At 33.0% G+C, this 24,998-nt stretch overlaps 1 protein-coding gene across 2 annotated transcripts in view; it reads left to right on the forward strand.

Moving 5' to 3' along the window:
- LOC149476816 (uncharacterized) overlaps nucleotides 1–24,998 on the forward strand; it is a 110,110-nt gene that overhangs the window by 40,883 nt on the left and 44,229 nt on the right. The gene's annotated exons all lie outside the window — the stretch shown is intronic.

Below are 24,998 nucleotides of genomic sequence, written 5' to 3' on the forward strand. Positions count from 1 at the left end.
TTCGTCATGGGTGTCATTTTCATGGTTTTTGGGGTAGCTATTGACCAATATGAGGTCAAAACTAAAATCCAAGATGGCGCCGACGAAAAATTTGACATATTTTCGTCATGGGTGTCATTTTCATAGTTTTTGGGGTAGCTTTAACGAATATGAGGTCAAAACTGAAATCCAAGATGGCGCCGACGAAAATTGTACATCTTTTCGTCATGGGTGTCATTTTCATTGTTTTTGGGGTAGCTATTAACCAATATGAGGTCAAAACTAAAATCCAAGATGGCGCCGACAAAAAATTTGACTTTTTTTCGTGATGGGTGTCATTTTCATGGTTTTTGGGGTAGCTATTAATGAATATGAGGTCAAAACTCTAATCCAAGATGGCGCCGACAAAACTTTTACATCTTTTCGTCATGGGTATCATTTTCATGGTTTTTGGGGTAGCTATTAACCAATATGAGGTTAAAACTGAATTCCAAGATGGCGCCGACGAAAATTGTACATCTTTTCGTTATGGGTGTCATTTTCATGGTTTTTGGGGTAGCTATTAACCAGTTTGAGGTCAAAACTAAAATCCAAGATGGCGCCGACGAAAAATTTTACATCTTTTCATCATGGGTGTCATTTTCATGGTTTTTGGGGTAGCTGAAATGAAATGAAATGAAATAAATGAAATGAAATGAAATAAATGAAATGAAATGAAATGAAATGAAATAAATTTATTTGTCCATTAGCTATTAACGAATATGAGGTCAAAACTATAATCCAAGATGGCGCTGACGAAAATTTGACTTTTTTCGTGATGGGTGTCATTTTCATGGTTTTTGGGATAGCTATTAACGAATATGAGGTCAAAACTAAAATCCAAGATGGTCGTCGAATTTCAAGATCGCGTCATGGTAATACTGTCGCGTTATGGAGCAAGGCGGCGATTTTGGTAGCTATGAATCTGACACGTTTTCTCGACACACACGTTCTTTTTTTTATTATCTTCGTTTAAATGTTTTAGATAAACTTTATTTTAAAAAAAGTTTAGCGAATATATTTAAAGTTAATAATATCTGTCAGAATATAAACACAGATGATGATTGCCACAGAGTTGCGTTTTATATTACATTTCTAAATTCTAATATTTAGAATTTAGAAATGTAATATAAAACACAATACACAATTTTAAAGAACATTGAAATGCATATGCATTTCAATGTTCTTTAAAATTGTTTTTTTTTAAGACTTTCTACAAAACTGTAGTTGTTAACGTTTTAGTTATTTTATTTAAGTTTACTTTAAAGGAGTAAGAAAAATATACCTAATTATCGACGGTTACATTGGGGATTTGGTAATACCTACATAGCTGTCTCAAAAACCTTGATAATGACACCCATGCCGAAAAGATGTAAGAGTTTCGTCGACACCATCTTGGATTTTAGCTTTGACCGAATGTTGACGAAGTGAACAGTGCTCTTTTACACATATCTGAATGGTTTACTGCCAATAATTTATTATTAAATGCCAAAAAAACCACTTGTGTTGAATTTTTACTTCCTAATGTAAAAAAGTTGATCAGAGATATTACCTTGAACGGGGAGGTATTGCATCCTACTGAGTCTACTGTATTTCTAGGGTTAACATTGGACGAGAAACTACAGTGGGGAGCCCATGTCAACACCGCTGCAGGTAAGCTCAGTTCTGCTGCATATGCAGTCCGAAAAATAAGGCATCTCACCGATGAAGATACGGCCAGATTGGTTTATTTCAGCTACTTTCATAGCATTATGTCCTATGGAATTCTACTGTGGGGCAGGGCTGCAGATATAGAAACTATATTTATCTTACAGAAAAGAGCCATTCGCTCTATATATAATTTACGTGCTCGGGACTCACTAAGAGATCATTTTAAGAATACTGGTATCCTTACTGTACCATCACAGTATATATTTAATAATATTTTGCATGTACACAAAAGCTCTGACTTACACACAAGAGTAGGAGATAGACACGATTATGGCACAAGGAACAAGAATAGAATTGAAATGCCATTTTTCCGATTAGCTAAAGTTAAAAATTCATTTATGGGTCAAGGTATACGCTTATACAATAGAATTCCTCATAATATTAAAGAGTTTAGTAGTACTAAATTTAAAACTTACATAAAAAATGTACTAGTTCAGAGAGCGTACTACAGTATTCAGGAATATATGGACGATAAAGACCCATGGAGGGTTGTCGCGTAAAAACCACAGGACAGTTCTTTGGCATATTATGTAGTTAGGTAGATATAAGTTACATATTATGTAAATTTATTGACATTATTTAAAAGAGCAACTATGGAGTTTCTTGCCGATTCTTCTCCATAGATACTGCTTTCCGAATCGGTGGTAAATGTTAAAATACTATGTAATGACGATTCGAAAGTGCTACTAAATAGTAGTCTAATTGAATAAATGAATGTTTGAGTTTGAGTTTGAGTTTGACCACATATTGGTAAATAGCTACCACAAAAACCATGAAAATGACACCCGTGATGAAAAGATGTAAAATTTTCGTCAGCGCCATCTTCGATTTTAGTTTTGACTTCATTTTGATTAATAGCTACCCCAAAAACCATGAAAATGACACCCGTGTCGAAAAGATGTAAAATTTTCGTCGGCGCCATCTTGGATTTTAGTTTTGACCTCATATTGGTTAATAGATACCCCAATAACCATGAAAATGACACCCATGACGAAAATATGTAAAATTTTCGTCCGCGCCATCTTGGATTTTAGTTTTGACCTCATATTGGTTAATAGATACCCCAATAACCATGAAAATGACACCCATGACGAAAATATGAAAAATTTTCGTCCGCGCCATCTTGGATTTTAGTTTTAACCTCATATTGGTTAATAGCTACCCCAAAAACCATGAAAATGACACCCGTGTCGAAAAGATGTAAAATTTTCGTCGGCGCCATCTTGGATTTTAGTTTTGACCTCGTATTGGTTAATAGATACCCCAATTACCATCAAAATGACACCCATGACGAAAATATGTAAAATTTTCGTCCGCGCCATCTTGGATTTTAGTTTTGACCTCATATAGGTTAATAGATACCCCAATAACCATGAAAATGACACCCATGACGAAAATATGTAAAATTTTCGTCCGCGCCATCTTGGATTTTAGTTTTGACCTCATATTGGTTAATAGCTACCCCAAAAACCATGAAAATGACACCCATGACGAAAATATGTAAAATTTTCGTCCGCGCCATCTTGGATTTTAGTTTTGACCTCATATTGGTTAATAGCTACCCCAAAAACCATGAAAATGACACCCATGACGAAATGATGTCAAATTTTCGTCGGCGCCATCTTGGATTTTAGTTTTGACCTCATATTGGTTAATAGCTACCCCAAAAACCACCCACATTTGCAAATGTGTTTGCTACTTAGGAAAAGTTCAGATTTAAAGATATAGATAATGTGACGAATTTAATTTATTTAATTCCGACTGTTTCTCGGAATAACATACCTACATTTACAAGAATTGCACACAATGCCGGGTTTAATATATTGCCGGTAACATAATATTATGTATGATAATAATTCTTAAAAAAATATTTTATATATTTCTTAAAAAGCTTCGATATTGTATACAATAATACAATTCATATTCAAATTGTTGTAAAATAGTCCCACTTTTTTAAGTTGGTTGAATACACTTAAATACTTATAAGGATCGTACCTACTAATAAAAGTAACAAAATGAATTTTTTAAAGTTCCCAGTAATCTTCTGGAATCAATTTCAATAAAAATATAAAAAAAAAATATCAAGTATGAAGATGGTCTATAAAATGGATTGCGCTATGTTTACGTGAGCGTGATGTCCCGCGAACCACGTTGCGACGTTAAATACCTAAATTTGAGTAACGCAGATTTGTGACAGCGTCCTTAAGGTAATCAGTCCCCTCGTCCTGCTGTCCCCGTGTACATGTCGCAGTTGGATTATATAATCCGCCGTATTACAAACGGCCGGCATTTTGTAATATGCCGAAATTCGTCTTTTTCAAACATTCTACAAAAAGACGGTCGCGAGCCGACGGAGCCCCACTTCGTGGGGCTCCTATTTCTGTATAGTTCTAAAAAACACGAACCTAACCTAACCCACCCCCTTATCCAAACCAAAAAATTCTGATTACGAATTTTCGGCATATTACAAAATGCCGGCCGTTTGTAATTCGGCGGATTATACAATCCGATTGCGACATACATACCCCTCGTCCCGCGTGCCTTCCAATATCTTAGATGTTTTAGGAAATGTGTACTATAAAATAATTTATTTCACACATTTCCATGCGATTTTAGGAATTACATACATTTCCGTTAACATATACATACTTACAATGTTTATAATTATTATAATGATAAATAGGCAGAAAATAACGGTCTATATAATGTTATGTTATATTATAACCAGTAAATAAAATAAATATTTAATTAAAGTTTATGTGTAAACTGTAATTCGATACAAATGCAGGGTTAGAACAGGATTTTAAAATATGTCTCCGGTATTGGAAACGAAAATTATTAATATTTGTCAAACTGGTTAAATGGTGGTGGAATGTTGTTCCAACACTTATGGCTCTTTCAATTTATGCGTTTCGTATCGGACCGCTAGTCGCTACAGTGCCGAAGCTGTGCGTTTGTCGTACGGCGCACGGCCGGTCGTTTGTTTTCATACAAAATGCACGGTGCGGCAACAGCGCGGCGTCCGTACCGCGAACGCTCGACAGCAGGACGGCAATCTACAGATCACCCATATTTGGCAATCTCGCTTCACCTAATGGCCTTGTCTGTTCAAGCCGAAATGAATTAATTACCTACTGCAAAAATTAAATAATTTAGATTACCTGGAAAAGACAAGGAAAATAAACTTTAAACAAGTGTTCGACCGATTATTACCAAGTAGGTAAATAAATTAATGACAAGACAAGGTAATTAATGCTAATAATTTCCTAAAGAAAACATTTTTTTTCAAAATTTTCACATAATAGGTACTAGTACCTAACTAGACTCAAAAGTTTATGATAAGTCAATGAATGATAAATAGAATATGTTTAAGTAAAATGAAGTAGTTTATTTTACAATAAATTAATCTTATAAATTACCAACTTTCATTCTACGGCTTCAACCGTGTGCCTTATTCAATCCCTGTTCCTACACCTTGAATCCAACTAATATTTATGCAACAAAATTGAGATGTCCTTTTTCAACGTAGGTATGTACCGTGTATGTATATCGAAATTTCCGTCAAAATCGGTTCAGACGCGTGCGGGAATACCTATTTTCTCGTGGTCCCACTATTTTCTATTTTGTCCTACTATGACGGAGTAACTTTCGTATTTATCTACAAAACAGAAATGATTTGATTGTTTGTTTGTTTGTATTGGATAGGATCCGAAACTACTGGATTGATTTGAAAAATTATTTCACCATTCGAAGCAAAAATTATACCTACCTGATGAACATAGGCTACTTTTTATAACGGGAAAATACTTCATTCTTATGGGAATCGATGTCGAAATATTTAATTTTAGGCGCATAAAGAAAAAAAACGCAAAGGATCATTCAAAACCTTTTCTACGGTTTAAATCTCAAAACTTTTTGGTTCATACTTCATATAAAGGTAATCTGATAGGATTATTTAGAAAATAAAACAAGATGACGTAGGTAGGTATTTAACTTTAGTTTCGATTTATTATCATTATGATGATTTCTTGATATTCTTAACGACGCGGTTGGCGCAGAGGTAAAGTAACTGCCTACTGAGCTGACGGTCCCGGGTTCGATCCCCGGTCAGGGCAAATATTTGTGTGATGAACTTGATTATGTGTTTTTGGGTCTGGGTGTTATCTATATATATGTATTTATAAAATATTAAATTATATTTATCATCGTCTATACTCTGTCCATTTTAATATTTGCTTTTTGACAGCTTCACGCCTATGAAGGATTGTATTGTCTATGTTAAAATGTCATACAAATAATTATCGTTCTTCATGGACAGGTCCCGCCCACTTAGTGATGTCTACACAGAATTATTCAATGATGGGTCGATAGATTATAATAATCGATAGAAATACTCTGTAAAATATATCCGATGCAGAATAACTCTTCTATTTATAATTTAAACGTAAAGACAACCAAATTGTAAGATAGAAACCAATAAATAATAAAATATTAGTTTAGTTTAGTTTTAACATACAATGCATAGATATGTGGTCTTATTATTACATATCTTATTAGTACGTTTACGTTGTAATTATTATTTACGTACCTGATTCGATTTATGATAATATTTTTAATTTATAATTGAAATGGTATCACAATCGATAATCTTTTGAACATCACTTCTGGTATCACCCGTCGAGCTGTCAAAAAGCAATTCTTATAGTCTTAGGGCGTATTCAGAAAGAAAGCTTGAAACTTATAAGCGCTTATAAGCGCTTATCGGCGCTTATAAGCGCTGGTAACCCGCGCAGGAAAATATAATATGAACATGCGCTTATAAGCGCTGATCGGCGCCGACAAGTTCCAACAAGTTTCAACAAACTTGTTGTTATAAGTTTCAAGCTTTCTTTCTGAATACGCCCTTAGATTATACATTTCAGCTTATAGTGGACAGACTATAGTACCCACAACATAAGCCTTAATTGAGATTACTGTGGGACTAGGTCGATTTGTGTAATATTGTCCTTTAATATATTTATTTATAATTTATATACTTATAATTAAATGTGACTAGAAATAATATACTTACTACGGTTTAAGTATAGGTTGTATAATGTATATTATTTTGTAATGAGATCTTGCAATCAAATATTCACACAATCTCGCAAGTTTTCCGACAATTCATTTTTCGTATGAAAACGATCAATACACTAGGTACCTACCTAATATAAGCCGCTACAGGAACGCAGTTAGTAATAATTAATAACGGCTTTATCCCATTTACAATATTTTTTATAGGTACTGCAAAGGCAATGAGGTTATGTATTAAAAACGTAGTACATATATTATTATTAGTCTGTGGTCTGTGATATTATTATTAGTCTGTGTTAAAAACGTGAAAAGTAACGTAAAAACGTCTTAGTGCCATCTAGTATTCGTTTAGCATCGCCAAATCGGAGGAGAATAACTTGTTTATAGTAGTTTCATGAGATGGCGTTGTTTTGAATATAAACTTTTCTGTAAAATTAGTTAAAATCGAGTGAAAATTAAATTAAATAGGTAGGTTCCATTTACAAAAGTATGTAAAAAATTATAAAAAGCAATGAAATTGCAATTAAATCTAATTTTGTTTCTTGCTGGTTAAAATGATACACTTAGCGGCATCTATTGGTAGACGGATGGCATTAATCGTCTTTTGTATGTAGTGCACCAGACATGGTACATACTACATACATAATAATAAAATTATTCCAATAGGTATCTTACCCAATATCCTTGTCAAATGGACTAATAAGAAAGTAAAATAATTTGGAAAATCCAAAAGTGCACGCCTCATAATTTTTTTTTAATAAATATTTATTAATTATTATTTTTGTTTATTTAATAACAATTAAACCACATCGAATCAGACCCTGAAAAATGAAAGGGTTCTATTCCTGAGCATACTCAAGCGTAAGAGAAAAAAAAAGACTCGATTAGTAAAGTATTTCGGTCGCTATCGTGTTAACAAGAAAAAGGATCCGCACATACAGACACACGGGCGTCCAAGACAGAACTTTTTTAAACTGTTTTTTAACTAGTTTAAATAACAAAAATGACATCAAAAATATCATGAACGTTAAGAATAGTGTTTTTTCTTAATATGTGTGTGTATGTATTATCTTACAAGTGCAAAGTATGATACATAAAGACATTTTAAGTTTGAAAAATCAGATGTTTTGCGCGAAGTGACAGTAGTACCCACCTCAACGCTTCGCTTATGAGGCGTGCAATAGATCTTATTACAAGTTTGCCTAAAGTAAGTACATAATATTATGTTCTTAAATGATATCGCTGAGGCCTTTGACACAAGCCGCCTTTGTCGCAAGCCACCTCTGCGGCGATTGATGTTTTTGAGAATGTAAATAAACAGAATGGAAGCAACCTTATAACTCAATAAATAAAGTATATTTTTAAATGTAGTTCCGTTTATAGTAAAGTTACAAAAATTGTGATCGAGTAAGGGGGCATCCATAAATTACGTAAGGTGTTTTTTAAAATTTTCTGCACCTCCCTCCCCCCCTGGTGAGATGTCGTGAGAATTTATTCAACCCCTCCCCCATCCTCGAATCTCACGTGAGATTTTTCAAAATGTGAGTTTCTTATACGTAAACGCCATCAACATTGAATCATCGTATCCATTTAAGTAGGGCTATTATAAACCAATACTCCAAAATTCGATTACATCATGAAGCAAAAACTGATAAAACTATTGATTACTACACAAAACGACAAAAGCTTACTAAATTGATATTATTTAAAGGAAATTAAAATACATAGTTTAATATAAAATCATCGTTTTATTAATTCCCTAGTATCAGTACCACCAGATAGTACCGAGTAAACAGATTGCACAATGTGTCGCATCTGCACGCATTGCTTAATCTTTGAACTTGAAGCCACGCCTCGCTCGTTCCACACGTACCCCACCACATTGGCCGCGCGCAATGTTTTTGTTTGGAATAACCCCTCTATACATATATCTCGATGGGTATGGCACGCAATTAATCTATATACTAGCTTGTGCACTATACGTAATTTTACCGTCCGACATTTTACTTTTCCCTATTCCGGATGGTTTTTTGTGTCTACGAGTCGCTGTAGGTATAATTGTTTTCGAATGCCCACTTGCTTGGATTTTACTGTTTTTACTGCATATGCCAATTGAAAGCAAGCTCTTGTTTTACTTTCTTTTAGTTGGCAATGAGATTTGAGAAGTCGGTATTGTTATTTTATATACATTGACCAAGCATTGACCTATAATTATTATCTAAGTAATTGTTGGTAAGTTAAAGTTCAAGTTGGAATAGCTTTAGCTCCTCGTCACCGATTAAAATAAATAAGTGAAACACGCATTTTAAATCTTTTACGGAACTTTACTTTTTATTATAACGAAATAATATAATATTTCACCTTCTATATTTTTTACTCGTTACTTGTAAAATGCAAAAACAATCATTTATGATAGCATTATACCGCCAAACTTCCTTGAACTGTACCGCACTGATCCGAGTAAAGACGGACAGGTGCACAAGCAATTCATCGGTTTTTTCATGCCACACCGGACCGTAAAAAATCGGAATGCCGGACAGTAAAATTCCTTGTAGTGCACAAGCGCCCTTAACAAGAAAAAGGATCCGCACATACAGACACACGGACGTCCAAGACAGAACTTTTTTAAACTGTTTTTTAACTAGTTTAAATAACAAAAATGACATCAAAAATATCATGAACGTTAAAAATAGTGTTTTTTCTTAATATGTGTGTGTATGTATTATCTTACAAGTGCAATGTATGATACATAAAGACATTTTAAGTTTGAAAAATCAGATGTTTTGCGCGAAGTGACAGTAGTACCCACCTCAACGCTTCGCTTATGAGGCGTGCAATAACAATAATTGGAAGGAGATAGAATAAAATTTTAAAATAATATTAACGGCACGAATTGAAGACACTTCTCGTTTTATGAGAGATACAAGGAATGCCTATTTTAATTGCTATTTTAGGTAATTTTACATAGCTTCTATTGAAATATGGTTTGACATAGTTATAAATGTTGGTCTACTTAAATTTATTTTGGTACATTAGAACTGAATGTCAATAAACGTAACTTAATTACCTCAATTTATGTTTGAAGCATAACTATTGTGGAGCTGTAAAACTATTACGATTTGACAGGAAGCCAAGTTAGGTTATATCTTTGTTTTGTTTGGGTCTAAATTAATCAAATCGATCGGTGCGGAAAATCACGTAACAAGGCGCCAGATGGAGCTCTGCCAGCCTCTTTACGAAGGGATTTAAATCGTTATAACGTTAATTATTGTGCTGGTCAATTCAAGGAAGTTTTATTGTATTGGCACGTACTTGTGGGTGAAATCTTCCATTGGTATGGCCCTTTATTTATTTATTTACTCTTTATTGTACCACAGTCTTATAACACTTTCTTCGGTTTTTACACGGAACACCCCCGTACCATGATTAAAGCAGTATTATTGCCAATGCGGAAAAATGACAGCGCTATATAGGTCGTCTAGCGCCATCACTGTCCCACACTGGAAATAATACTGCCATAAGACATGATGGTAATCCCATCATGTACCTATTTAATCATTACAACAACGTGTTATAATATTGATTTAAAAACACACGTTGGAAGCGTAAATCGTAATACGTGACAATATTTTATTGTTCCTCGGTAATGAGTTGCACATAAAAATAGGTAAGGTTATATATAGGTCAGGTAAAGGACGTGCTGCGTTCTAGGAAATAAAAATGCAATTTATTTCTGTTGTCGTAATACTAATAATTTTTTCAATGAATTGTTTTCTTTTTCTTATTATACTAGATTGTTTTATTGGTTATATTCCAAAAGAAGGCTAAAAATCGAAACTAAATGTCTATCTATTTGGGTATTGAATAAAATTTCCATTGTTTCTGTCGTGAGTCGTGACCTCAAGCTATTTTATTCGGTAACATTTAGAATCTTCCGTGTGACAGTGTAACTTGCGTATTAGAATAATCGAATGTTTCATTTCCACTTGGCATACATCCAGGGTTATATGTAGATGTGGCTGTTCCGTTGTATTGATTGTGTCAAAGCATTGTGTGGTCGATGTGTCAAAGTTTCCGAATTATACTAGCTTTCCGCCCGCGGCTTCGCCCGCGTTTTCAAAGAAAAACTCGTTCCCGTAGGATTTCCGGGATAAAACCTATCCTATGTCCTTTCTCGAGTATCAGAATATCTTTATACCAAATTTCATGCAAATTGGTTCAGTAGTTAAGGCGTGATTGAGTAACAGACAGACAGACAGAGTTACTTTCGCATTTATAATATTAAGTATGGATGAAATTCGGGCTGGAAGGTTTTTATGAAAGTTGATGTGGGATTTGATTATCTCAAGTCTTTTAAATCATCTGCAAAATTGTGGAGCATATTTCAATTGATCTCACATAGATAACCTGTATCGCAATTCGCACCACAGTGTATGAAGCAGATGATGTTGGTACTTGCTTTACTGATCAATTTGTATAATATGACCCTCTGAGCCTTGTCAACCTCCAAAACAAAACCAGACATTGGACCCAAGGACACATCTTTTTTGTTATGAGATAAAATAGATTTGCGATGTTCAAAATTCTTATATGATAGACGACATAATAACGTGCTGTAATAGGCGATGTCTAAATTTAGAATCGTTTTAGGATTATTCAAATCCAAGAATAAGCTGTGAGTTGGTATGTTATTTATAATTTATCTACTGAATGGTTATTTGTAATAAGATATCTGAATTGCTGATTCTCCAATAATTGAAGTATTTAGTATAATAATATCTTTGTTATCAAACTAAATATCAAAGAGGAAAAAGGCTTTGTATTAACGCATATTTTAGAAATATAGAACGATACTATTAACATAATTAGGTAACTAAGTTATTAACTATAATATGTTAGCATGAACATTGCAAAAATATTTTTAAAATTGTTCTAATTCTTACAAAATAAATATAATCACTCAAAAGCCTCTTTGTTATCTCGCCAAAACACATCTCTGACATTCATTCTATATAACACATTGGCCCAGAATTCCCAGCTCCAAAACCCGGAAGGGACCTCCAAGGCCGAGAGAAAGGGACGCAGCTATACACCAGAGAGGGAGGCATGCAAAACAAAGATGACCCTGATCGTAAGGGCTCCGTACGCTGGGTCGATAGAGGGATGCGTCTGATGTCATCATGCGTAATGCGTAGTAACTTTGGCCTATTTTTGTAAAGGAATTTCGATACGTTGGTCGTTGATATAGGAAAACTAGATGTAGTGGTCAGGTGTTTTAGTTGTTTATCGCTGGCGAGTGTATTGTGGCTAATTTTGTTTGCTGGTGATAGATTAATTGAAAGTAGTCATAGTTCTTTAAATTGTAGGTCTACGATTTTGCTCGCGTGGTTTCCGGATAAAGATCCTTATAATTCTATTTTATTATCTTGTTATTATAAACTGTAGGTGCAGGAAGTATTTTAACCTTATCTGGTCTGTTGCTATTACCTATGTAATGTATAGGTACCTATCTGCTTTTTTAAATTTATTTATCCCTAGCCTCTAGCATCTTATTATAAGATGAGGACATAACAAAATAAAAATATTACATTCAGTAAAAAATATTCATTTAAAATTTACAACAATGACGTAGATGTTAAGAGAGTCAAGTGCCGTTGAGTGGGCGTCAACCTCCCCATTCAGACGTTATGGCACTTGACATTGCACTTTTACCAACATTTCAGCTTCAGTTTTGAGCATGTAAACTTTTTTGTAATGTTCACAGTAAAATAAAAATACGTGTATAGTCTGTGATAGCTCTATGATAGTAATTCATGGTGCTATTTATCAAATCTCGTGTCACAATGTTTGTCCTCAATGGACTCCTAAACCACTTAACCGATTATAGTAAAATTCGCACACCATGTGCAGTTCGATCCAACTTGAGAGATAGGATAGTTTAAAGTTTAAACATGTAGATACCACGGGCGAAGCCGGAGCGGACCACTAGTGTATCTATAGTTTTTAGAACTTATCACTGGCAATTTATAAATTGTCTGTTAAAAAAAAAACAATGAGCTGACGTTTACACATTCTCTTTTTGAAAAAAAAAATCCTATGTAGTAACATCAGTTTACTCATTCTCACACGAATATTTATTTTGTTAAATCAATATTAAGGAAATATTAATCTGACACATATCTCACATAAGATGTTACATAATGGATCTGCTGCTATCATGGGGAAATAAATTAAATTTGATTCAAAATAAACATTGGAAAACTACAGCAGCGCTATTAATAATCCGCAAATCGCGATGTTTTCAACAACTCCATTGACCTTCGTGAGTTTAAATTACCTAATCTTAGCTTTATTTTGCTAACACACGTATTTCTTGTAATCTTATACATATTTATAATTTTACTAGCTGAAACAACGTTGTTCTGACAGAATAACCATAGAGGGCAGAATATAAGGCAAGTATAAGTATTAGGACCGCCTCCTTGGTACAGTGGTTGACGCGTGAGCGTAGCACCAAGGGGTCCGGGGTTCGATTCCCGGTGTAGACGAAGAAAAAAAATGTAGGACACAGAAGGCTGATCACCTACTTGTCCCTAAAGAAAATCGATAAGTGAAACAGATGTATATGCACCCCACTAGGGGACATGGGACTTTACTTTATAAGGATGTATTAGCACAGATTAGAGAATAGTTACTTCGTTATTAGGGTCATTATAAATAGGTAAGGAGTTATTCTCAGTTACGAACACTGTGACAAGAATCCATACATTATTAATATTATAAATGCGAAAGTAACTCTGTCTGTCTGTCTGTTACTCAATCACGCCTAAACTACTGAACCAATTTGCACGAAATTTGGTATGGAGATATTTTGATACCCGAGAAAGGACATAGGCTACCTTTTATTGTGAAATATGTACCACGGGCGAAGCCGGGGCGGACCTCTAGTTCTATATAGATACTTAAATATACCCGCATTGCTTTGATTTGTTGACGTTTGTTTCAAAGTGATGACATAGCGGCCTAGCGCACTGTGCCAATATTTTCTAACTTGGCAAATCATTCGATAGTACGATTGATTAAAATGTACGCGTCTGTATGCTTTCTACTTATTTGTGTAGCTCTTCCTTTTTCCTCTAATTATGAATGATATATTGTAATGTTGATTAGGTATGTTTATTTAAAAATGTTTGTGCTTTTGCTATAATTAATATTTAATCCGGAATTAAAACGAACAGTATATATTTTTAACTAGGTATGTTTTAAATGGTGCTCTTTTTATTATTTATTGCAATAATTATTTTAAATGTATCTCACATTTTGAACCTTTGTTTAAACATTTGATTGTACAAAGCCAAAGCTTGTTTATTTTTATCTAGATGACATTGTGATACCGAATTACCTTGTTGTGTAGGTACTTTAGATCTATCTAGGTCGTCTACCGAAATTTATGTAAATTTTTGCACATTTTCTTATCAATATTTTATGACTTATGGTGTAGACTGTAGAGTACATACCTTAACGAAATAAATAAATAAGAAAATAATATCATCTCTACTGCACCTTTATTTAATACAGCGCATAAAAATACAGTGATCTTTTTAATCACGTGTTTTAGCTTTCATAAGAAAGCTCAACTACTTAATTATTTCAGTATCTATATTAAGCTTCTTTGATTCTTATAGACTTTTCTTTATAAATATGAAACATTCTATAAAAGGCAATGCAACTTATGTCCCCAATGTTAAAAATAGAAATATACATATTGTATTAAGATATAACGCCTACTCCTAACGCCTACGTACAGTTCCTTCAAGTTCAATTCAGTAGGTAGCATTTGGATTCATAGACAGATTCTATTATACGCCTTCGCTTTGCTTCTTCTTTGCATCTTCGCGAAAGAGATTATGTCGATCTACGTAACATGGATCAAGATGTAATTTAATTCTTGTATCAAGAGATGTTGTTTTAATTTGAACTTTTATAATGAAAAGTTGAGACCTTTACGTGGCTACAGTGGAAAAGGAAACTTGTTGATATTTTTATTAAAAAATACCCGCAGACAACATTCACAAGGGTCCTACAAATAGCTTACATTTTAATCGGATTAAAAGTTCAAATAAATCCCAAGCTATCGTGACTTTTTATTATCTGTTGCATAAGCAATTTCACTCCATTCAAAGATAAAGCAAGTTCCGCTTGTGCTCAATAAAAGGGACACCAGAGAGGGAGGCAGAGGGGGGGGGGGTACAGTCTTGACGTAATCAGGTATTGTTTTGTTAATAAGTAGGTTGAGGCCCTTAAGGTAGAAACTAGAAAGTGTTTTAATGGAATTTTTACAAGCTAATTTAGATTAGATCGATTGTTAAGCAATGTAAGTATTTGGGTATGAATGGGCAAAATAGGACGAATTCTAGTTCAGTTGTATAGGACGATATCGAGAATAAAAGATCATGTTATGAAATTGAAATCAAATTATCTCTCATTTGTTTTACAAGTTTTGTAATAAAAATAAAAAGCAACATACTGTATTTACAACGACTACTTAATCATATTATGTATGTGGTACACCGTACATTAACAACAAAAATTGCATTATAAATATTGATAGGAAATACGTCATAGCCTTGAATAGAGCTATTAAGCGATAATATAATCAGTGCTAATTTAAGAAACATTAGCGAATACGCTCTGTCTATTAATGTTTGAGTTTTGTTGCTAACTGGTATCTAGTTCAAACTGGTTTTGTGTTGAACCTTGGGTTTAGGTCTAGGACATTGTAACGAACTAACGACCCTATTTATCTTGACAGAGTTGTCTCGTTTTTTTTAATAAGTCTTTAATATGGGATTTATCTTGTATGTTCCTTATCATGTTAGGTTAGACCATAGAAATATAAATATCAAGGCACATGAATTTAAAATAAATAAATGAAATAAAAAACACTTTATTTACACATACAAAACAAAACAAAATCAAACAATAATAATACACATTGGAGCGGTACAAATAGGCGGAATATTTAATTCAGTGACTGATTAAAAATCTGTTTGTGAATAAAAATGTATTTTTATTAGAAGTCCATAACTCGGAAATTATATTTTAAAGATTACGAAAATATTATGACCGCATCCTTGGTAGTGGGTCCTGGGTTCAATTACCGGTGGAGATAACGAAAAAAAAAAATGTCTCTTTCTGGCAGGAGACAGAATGCTGATCACCTACTTGTCCCTAATGAAAATTGATCAGTGAAACAGATATATGAATAGTGCATCTGCCCCCGCCTAAAGCAAGAAAGTAAAGCTTATATAACTTAAATATTTCTATGGTCTAATATGTCGTTCAAAGACTACTATAGTTTATACTTCTAGTAAAGTATTATATTCTCAGTGGTTATACTAATGCCGATACAGGCTGAGCAGTCGGTCGGTAGATCACACGTGTTTGGCATACATTCCACCGCCCAAGGCCGCCGGCTCCATACCGGTTTGTTGGGATTATCTGTTATCATTGTCAACGTTTTGAACACGATTTTAAGCGATTTTTTGTGCTTGAATCGTTTATAAAACTGTATATTTAATACGGGTTATATAAAGGATATCTATTTATAGTTTTGTGCGTTTTGATTTTGAGTGTTGTTGATACTAAAATTGTTTTTAATTCAAGAATGTTTGTGTCGTAGCTGTAGGTACAATCTTACATAAATGATTTCACTTTTATTCAGTTTAAAAATTTGGGAAGGTGGGTCGCAAAGTGTTTTTATGTGTTATTCTGATAGGCAGACCGCAGAGCCTATCGGCTATCTTATCAGGAACTAATAATATAATTTAGCACGATATAAGCTTCACATAATACTAATATGTATTACGCGTTTGTTATCGACATTTTTATGAAAAACTTAACCTAATAGATTGCATCCTGTAATTATAGACAAAAATATCATAGTAAGTACCCCGCGGGGCATAGAAAAGCGTACATAAAAAAAGATTTAAAAATGTAAGACGGCCAGGACCGCGGGCGTTACTAGTATATTAATAAACATTTCATAGTTTCACCTTGATCAATTTTGCGAGTGGTTATTATCACACGACAGGACAAACAAAACAATGTGGAACAATTGTTACAATAATTGATTTAGCTGATGTTTATTGTACTCAGGAATTTCGCGTCGCAATATGTTTAAAGAATTAAGGTCGTGTGTATAGAAAGGGATTTTAATTATAGATAGCAGAAATGTATAATTTATTATAATTAACTTTTATTATCTGAATTATTTTCAAAAGAAAATATTATAAAATAATTTGGAAAATCCAAAAGTGCACGCCTCATAATTTTTTTTAATAAATATTTATTAATTATTATTTTTGTTTATTTAATAACAATTAAACCACATCGAATCAGACCCTGAAAAATGAAAGGGTTCTATTCCTGAGCATACTCAAGCGTAAGAGAAAAAAAAAGACTCGATTAGTAAAGTATTTCGGTCGCTATCGTGTTAACAAGAAAAGGATCCGCACATACAGACACACGGACGTCCAAGACAGAACTTTTTTAAACTGTTTTTAACTAGTTTAAATAATAAAAATGACATCAAAAATATCATGAACGTTAAAAATAGTGTTTTTTCTTAATATGTGTGTGTATGTATTATCTTACAAGTGCAATGTATGATACATAAAGACATTTTAAGTTTGAAAAATCAGATGTTTTGCGCGAAGTGACAGTAGTACCCACCTCAACGCTTCGCTTATGAGGCGTGCAAAAGAGTGTCCCGAACACACGTGTCACAACTTCACAAGTGAAACTTCTTTGGCAAGATTCAAAGAATTACCAAAATTGTCGCCTCACTCCATTACGTGACGGAGTTGCCATGACGCGACCTTGAAATTTTACTCTCAACGTGCCTAAAGAATTTTCACTTCAATAAAGATAATTGTTACAAAATAATTATGTGATTTTCATACGCGATATAAGAACCCTGAATGCCATAAATTAAGGGGACAAATAAAAGAACAAAATAGGTCGTCGTCAAGTCGTAATATTATAATAATGTCAATGTCAAGCGACACAACTTATGACATCGTTAAATGTCATAAAGTTTATGATCAATCGTTGATAGGGGGCTGGTCACAGCTCTAGCGTTTTATCGTACAAATTGATGGTATTATTTGCGTGAACTAAAGGTACTTTAGTCTGTGTTTAGTTAGATGATATTTTTATGGATTCTTTGACATAATATCATCATGATTAGCAGCGTATATTGGGTTCTATGTGGTTCGGATTTAAATATATTTAAGACAGCAACAGATTACACATTCACACATTGTAGGTTTTCTTCCCCTTTTCTCTGTTTTTACATAATCCTAATTTATTAGAGGACTGGGTTGTTGCCACATTTAATCCAAATTTTAATTATTTTAATTAAATTATCGAGTATTTGTGTGAATACAGCCTTATTATTTAAATTTAGCAATGATTAAATATCGACCTTCTGCTAACTGTATGTATTTGGTAAACCAAGTTTATTTTCACAATATATTATTTATTCAAATTATACATTGTATTTAGTTTTAACCAGTATTATTATAAGTTGTTTTCCTATACGGATTTATAGAGATATAAAATAATTAATTTTAACTATGAAATTATTATATGAAAAAATATTGATATATTATGATAAGAATTAAGAACCATCTATATGTAGTAGCACAGACTAATAATAATATACTACGTATACAAGTAGTAGTTGGTAGTGGTAGTAGGTATAATTTTGTGATATTGTGTGTCTTATTAAAAAACAGTATCAATTCTGCGTAATTATTTTATATTATTTTACCTTCCCCAAATAACTGTGAATATATCAACAAGTTTATTAACGAGTTGTCTATGAGTAAGTATAATACATATATCTTAATAATGAATAGTAAACATTTTCTTCGTGGAAAGTTGCGCGTTTTACAAACACCTTGTTTGTAAACAAGACACTTCAAATAGCTGAGTTGTTGGACATTTAGTAATAATAAATTTGAAATAATAATGCATTGGGTAACAAATCTAGGGTAAATATATTTGTTATTGCTACTAAAATAACGTTCATAGAATAATGATCACGTATAAAAATTAAAAATGTATCATCTCTTTTATAATATACCTACTAGCGACCCGCCCCGGCTTCGCACGGGTGCAATGGCGGCCGGCCGGTACCGCCGCAATTCGCGCTACGTCCCGCAATTTTTAAATGTGTTAAGACGATACACAAAAAAAAATCTACTGCTTGGCGGGCGGAGTCTAATAGCTCGCTATCGCGAACGCGGGTGTGCGCGAAGTCATTCTTGCAAACTCGCCGCGCTGCCGCTGGCCGACTCGGGACAAACATGTATGGAGTCGTCATATTACAGTTATAATATTCTTATACATATATTTAATTGTTGATTTATTGGTTTTATTTTCTTGCTTATAAACAAATAATCTTCTTTTTAACAACTACTTAGACATTATTAATAATTATTATTATTTCGTAATGTTTACTTTATTACAAAATAATACAGGTTATAAATAATCTTTAAAATAACAAAAAATATTGTTACTCTGAAAAAATGAAATGGTACTCAATAACGCGGACTATTGAATGGATTTAGATAGAATTTGATGCTGACGTAGATATTACGTCATGCCTAGAAATGAAAGGTAATATTTCTGAAAGAAGTTATAAACCCTAATTCTTCTCAGTCAAAGTCAAGAGTGGAAGATATCACTAATACAGTAAAACTGATGCGAAACTTTGGATGTTAATTTGTATATTTTTTTGTTAGTTGTTACTTAATCACGTCAAGACTACATTACCAATTTTGATAAAATATAGCTAATTGCCTGGATTTACACATAGGATACTTTTTATCCGAACTGAACACTTCTGTGGGATAAGACAGGATTCACGATATAATCTAATTCCACGCGGGCAAAGCCGCGATCGGAATGATATTTTTTTAAATAAAAAAATTGTTTAAAAAAAACACAAAATATATTGACGCATGTATTTATTTTTTGCACTCTATTATAATTGTAATTATTCATTACAAATAATCAAAATAAAATAGCCAGAACAAAGTTAGGCCCTGGTAGGGTAGGTAGGCAGGTACAGCAATGTGAGACGAACACTGGCTTATTTATACCAATAATAATGTATTATAAACATTAAATTAAGTTTACTTTCTAACAACAAAAATACATAATATTAGCTAATGTGAAAGCGAATCAACCAATCATCCCACAAAAATGAAATGTGCACAATAAATATTCATCCAAATCGGTTCATGTCATTAGGAGGAGTGACTGCAGCGCCATCTTCCGGGCCCAATTGTGTTTCCAGATCACCCAGGAACTCAATTTAATATACTTAAACAAAATTTTTCGAAATGAAAACTTACATTACTATGTAAATATGAATATAAACCTGTTTTATTACTAAGCAATTTCCCGCACAGGTGTAATAAGTATAAATGAAATAAATATCAACATCAAATTCTTTATACAACATACTTATCTACCACCTTCTAAGAAATGTAATTCTTGAAATTATTTCGTATTTTTTTTAAATATAATACTACTCCAATGAGCTCCTGTTCCATATTGTGTCCGCCATACTTCCACTAAGTTCACCATGATTTTTTATTTCTTTGTACTTTGTTGCTTTTTGCTAAAAATGGAATCATGCGATAAAACCAGTAGAGCTTTGATAACATACATTTTTGACTGAATAAAGGTACTTACGAAGGAGTGGATTCACATTGTGAACAATCAGTGGGTTTATTTTCCTTCTGGATTCCGGATTTCTGAAAAGATTATTTATGTTATAAATGAAAAAATCTTACACATTCGTTATGTACTTAAAACAGGGGTACATATCAAACATCGTCTATAATACAATTATCATCAAATTTAAAATAAAACCAACTTACTTAATTAATTTGTTCCAATTGTAAGCATTCTTTTTCCTCCAACCTTTATGTTTCTTCTTCTTATTTTCTTTATTGTCCCCATTTGTCTCATTTTGTCTTATCGTGTTGTCACCCTTTTTTACGATTGCGCGAGCGACACAAGTTCCCCGTGTGACAGCCGTAGCGGGAATGACTCGTGCAGCGATCGGGGTAGGAAGGTAAAGGGCGGCTCTCGCTATATTGGCTGGTCGCGCGCTAATTTCAAGTATTTCTTGTTTATTTCAAAACCATCGCATATTTCAAAATTCTAACACGGTAGACGTATAGGTTGTATATTTTATAGTTACTATCCAAAAAGTCGTAACTTTACGTTTGTTATTTTGAAGATGCCAGAGATTAAAAAAAAATAACAATGATAACTTTGTATTTTTTTTCTATCGAGAAAATATCATGGAATCATGTTTCTAAAACGGTAGACGTATTGTGTTACTATTGAACTTTCTTGTCAAGAATTTTCATCACGACAACTTTAATAATATAAAAATTACGAAGGTTTGAAAAGAGCCGTAAATGTTAGAAAAATTAATTCATCACCTTAATATCTTCGAAAATATTCACTTAAATCATACGGTGTTAAGGGTCATATAGATCTATATTAAATGAACAATGTATTCAAGGTATTAAATTGGTTAAGGATTAATGCTGTATTGGTTAAAATCGCTTCGAAAATTAGCCATTATTTGTCGTAAAAAGTAAATGACAAATAAATGTTATTGTGGGTTATCCATAAGAGATAGACATATACCATCGCGGACTTTTCTGTAGACCTTTTCAATGTGTACAATACTTAGTACATACATTATTTTGATAAAACTCGTAGGGTTCAGCCTGCGTTTGCAATGTAAGCGGAAAAAATGTAATGTAATTATTTACGACATCACATTAGAAACCTCAAAAATAACAGTACTTCTCCTCTATTTAATGGATGTTATTATACATATAAACCTTGAATCACTCTATCTATTAAAAAAAACCGCATCAAAATCCGTTGCGTAGTTTCAAAGATTTAAGCGTACAAAGGGACATAGGGACAGAGAAAGCGACTTTGTTTTATACTATGTAGTGATTTGATATAATAGAAGGATTCAATTAAAACAACATAAACACTAGTGTATACTACATATATGGCCACAGATAATAATATAATACTAAACTACAAAAAATGCAGAATAAAAGAAAATGCAGAAAATACCTCTTGCTCGAGCTCACTTCGCTAAATTCATACAAATGGATCTCAATTTTATAATATTTTATCCTACACAAGCTAAAACCTAAAAGGCAGCATGTGATCCATAAATTTCATTCAGTTTTATTGAATAAAAATGTAATTTATTTTTGTATGCTGCCAGTACAAATTCTAGACTGTGGCTAGACTCCATTTCAGTATAATATAAAACAGCTGACTTTTAAATTGCCTTCAATGCTATTACATACCATTTCGTACAATTTAGATCTATATTGTTGCCAAACAGGAAGCGCCATTAATCAATTATTGTATGTAACAATATTAAAAAAGATAAAATTTAAAACGGTCTAAATATTCGTATGCCTTCAGTACATTTGAACATGCTTCAAATAATCTGAACTATTAAATTTACAAAATATACTTATGCGCATTAATCTTATCTTCTTCTTCTTCTTATATATAAAAATGAATCGCAAAATGTGTTGGTAAGCGCATAACTCGAGAACGGCTGAACCGATTTCGATAATTCTTTTTTTATTATATTCCTTGAAGTACGAGGATGGTTCTTATGTAGAGAAAACGTAAATATTATGTACCACGGGCGAAGCCGGGGCGGACCGCTAGTAGATTATAAAATGCGATAGCTTCGATCCAAGCAACAATTTGATAACGAAAACACACATGTAATTCTCGCAAATTTCAAGGTAATGGTTATTTAAAAATAGATACTTTAAATTACTTTCATGGTTCGTGTGGTTTATTTAATTGGTTCACTGTTAATATGGACGCTATTATGCTTCGGTTCTATTATTTTGTTAGAAAGGATGATGATAACCTTACGATTACATACTAAAGATATTATTATAGACATTCAAGATGCTTTATAAATTGAATATTCACGTTAAGAAAAATAACAGCTAATTGAGATTATTTACGATTTAATTTTACTCAAATTCCTAGGTCGTGCCACAGTAATAATATTATGTCGAGCCATGGTCGTGTCACAATAATATTGTATGTAGGTAACTAATGTAATCTTATTCCATCTAAATGGCTTTACCGATTTGTATGAAATTTTTGTCTATAGTCGGTAGGTCTAATAATTATAGTGTGTACAACGTTAACCGGGTCAGCTCGTATTATAATAATTATGTAGACCTCACATTGGCGCGTGAATCACAGAAATTGTAGAAGTTAAAAGTGTCAATTCCCGAATCGTATTTCTGTATCACGTGCGTATGAGATTGGCTTTGACCCAGGGATATATTTTAGATCACGAACATCCCACAATCAGCCGTGTAAACACGTGGTTAGAATGCAAAGCGCACAGTTTCGCGCCTGTACAATAAATAACCTATAAATCTGTCAGTGCTAGTAATTCGGTAAACGCGCCATTTTGTAAGCACAGATAAAAAACAGACAGTATTTTCATACATCTTCATAATGTCTCGGTTTGAGGTCGAAATTGTTGCTAAGAATATGTTAAAGAAGGCACGATGAATATTGTTTTGACTATTTTTTTATTATGATAATAGAATCGCTTTGAATGATTACGCTTCTATTCATTTGCATTAAATATGCCTTCTTATGAAACGTTTGAATTAAATCAAAAAAATTGTCATAAATAAATATTTCTTTCAATTTATCTGACTACTTTAGTAATTTAATTAATTCATGTAATGGTCTGGAATTGTATATTTAACAAAACAGTTATTTTAGAACACCATTGCCCGCATACATAGTTTGGATTTGGAAGTTAAAAAATAAAAATGTCAACGCGTGCCCAAAACGGGTTTGCCGCGCGTCCTACGACTCGTTTATTTTTAAAACCACGTGTTATTCAAGGCCAGTGTTGATGGTGTTTAGTATTTTTATTAATCCATTTCAATAGATTCACTGTTACCACATGAGTAGAAAGACGGAACAGAGACTAAGCTTCAAACAAACGCGAGAATCGATTGCACTACTACAAGTACGCGGGGCCATGTGTGTGTGACTCTGGCCGCTTGTCGCGTACGCAGCGATTCTGGAAAAAACCGGTTTGCGCTTGCACAGGCAGAGGACAGTCTCAGGGTTGATACGACGCACGTTGTTTGTTTTATTAGTTGCAACTTGCAAGTTTGAATATTTTAATATAAAACGTAATATTTCATTGTCAAAAATGGTTGTTTATTGTACTGTGTGTATGAATAATAGTAGAAAAACTAAAAATATATCATACACCAACTATCTCAAGGAGTACAATAGGTGAGTAAATATTTTGATTATTACTTTTTCAAGTAAGTACCTACTTGCGTTTATTTTATTAGGTCCTTTTTTAATAAGATGAGAATTGTACATGGTGTGTTTTTACCTTTCATTATTATTACAAGTTTAGCATTTGTAAGTATGTATGTATGTATTGTAAGTGTGTACATACCTAGGTTGGGTTGTAGTAGGTAGTTTTGTTTAATTTGTCTTAACCTATTGTGACAACCCTACCAAAATAGGTAACAATTTTGCACGTTCTTAAGAAGCTTAGTCTCTGTTCCGTCTTTCTACTCATGTGCTGTTACCGCACGTACGAATTAACTATGATGTCATTGGTTTTAAACTATGGGCTTTTGACTATGGATAATGGAGTATTTATCTGTTTATGCTTGAAACGTAATGGGATTAACTGGGGCACTATTTACACAATGAAAATATTATCGACTTGTTTTGACGGACTTAATGCAAAATTGATGTTAAATTTGTTTTGGAATACGATATTACTTTACGTAAGTTTGTGTGGTAATATTATAATGATTAAACAAATATTTGTATTGAAGAGTTTTCAGTTATCACTTGACAACAATAGATAATAATTATAATAAAACAAGATGCGTGTTTTCATCATGTTTTAATGAATTATAATATTATTTAACTAAGAAACGTTACACGTGTACAGTTTTCAATAACCAATACATATAAATTACAGTTATATTTAATGAACAAGGATTTCATTCAAAAATTGTATAATTATACCACGCAAG

Source organism: Colias philodice, chromosome 26 (genome assembly GCF_061535455.1).
Source record: "Colias philodice isolate Cphi_HAF_F1 chromosome 26, ilColPhil1 Martin Lab GWU primary, whole genome shotgun sequence".
NCBI classification, from domain to species: Eukaryota; Metazoa; Arthropoda; class Insecta; order Lepidoptera; family Pieridae; genus Colias; species Colias philodice.